At 50.5% G+C, this 1,231-nt stretch overlaps 1 protein-coding gene across 3 annotated transcripts in view; it reads left to right on the top strand.

Moving 5' to 3' along the window:
• The first annotated feature begins 474 nt into the window (after positions 1 to 474).
• CDK5RAP1 (CDK5 regulatory subunit associated protein 1) overlaps positions 475 to 1,231 on the top strand; it is a 35,922-nt gene continuing 35,165 nt past the window's right edge. For 2 of the 3 annotated variants that reach the window (XM_017514240.2, XM_017514248.2), the window contains exon 1: positions 475 to 612. The gene's annotated coding sequence lies outside the window, so the exon portion shown is untranslated. The remainder of the gene's footprint in view (positions 613 to 1,231) is intronic. The other variant, XM_017514264.2, reaches the window with a different exon arrangement.

Below are 1,231 nucleotides of genomic sequence, written 5' to 3' on the forward strand. Positions count from 1 at the left end.
AAAAAAAAAAAAAAAATTAGCCGGGCTTGGTGGGGCGCGCCTGTAGTCCCAGCTACTTGGGAGGCTGAAGAGGAAGGATTGCTTGAACATGGGAGCCAGAAGCTGCAGTGAGCCATGATCAGACCAAAACTTTTCCCCCCGGTAGCCACATTAAAAAAAGTGAAAAAAACAGGTGAACTTAATTCAAATATTTCTACCACCGTAACTACAAATAAAAATTAATTCAACGAATGTGCTTATTTAACCCAATATATGCCAACAATCATTGCAACACATAATCAATATAACCATTAAATATGAACGATTTGACATTTCTTCTTCCACATCTGGTGCATCTTACATTTAGCGCACATTTGATTTGCACTCATCCCCTTTGAGGCGCTCAGTTGCCGCGTAAGTCCCAGGCTAGTGGCTGCCCTAAGGCTCAGTGCCGCCACGGAGCTTTGGGTCCACCCGGAGTGTAAAAAGGAAGCACTTCCGTTAGCTTGACCGGGCCTGAAATAGCGGAGGAACGGAAGTCGCTTGTGTAAGGGCGCAGCGGCAGACCGCTGAGGGGAGTCGACTTGCCGGTGGAACGCAGGACCGCGGGTACTGCTGCTGCTGCTGCAGGAGGTGAGTGGCGCGCCAGCCGGGGTGGGCTGCGCACCCGCTTTGGACTGGCGCTTGGGGTAGGACGGGCCGCGGATCCGGGGAAGCGCGCAGTGTTCCAAAGGGAGGATGTCACGGTGGTTATGGCGTGGGGCCTGGCGTCAGGCTATCTGGGTTCGTACACTAACCCCGCCGCCTGACCCCCTGTGGCCTTCGACAGGCCACCCCACTTCGTCCAAGGCTTCGCCTCGCCCCTCGTGGTGTGGGGGTGGCAGTTCAGCCTGCTTCACAGGGCTGCATTGAGAGTTATAGCTAGTAATTCGCGAAAAATGCTTTGCACCATACCTAACACGTTGTAACAATGTGAAATATTTGGGATGTTGTAGGCTATTGTTCCATCCTCATTGCCGACTGTCAGAATTAATTTCGAGCCCCCAGAGAGGCTTCTACACTGTGTTATGCAAAGCATTTTGCTTGTATTATTGCATTTGATCCCACAGTAGGCCTATGGAGATAGCTGCTATTATCCCCATTTCGAGGCTCCCAGAGTTTAAGACAGGTGCCTAAGGTTTACCTGGCTTGGCAGCAGTGGGGTTAGATACTGATTCTAGGGTCCATACGTTTTTTTCTTTTTTTTTTTTTT

The sequence above is a fragment of the Cebus imitator genome, unplaced genomic scaffold (genome assembly GCF_001604975.1).
Source record: "Cebus imitator isolate Cc_AM_T3 unplaced genomic scaffold, Cebus_imitator-1.0 Scaffold18, whole genome shotgun sequence".
Taxonomy (NCBI): Eukaryota; Metazoa; Chordata; class Mammalia; order Primates; family Cebidae; genus Cebus; species Cebus imitator.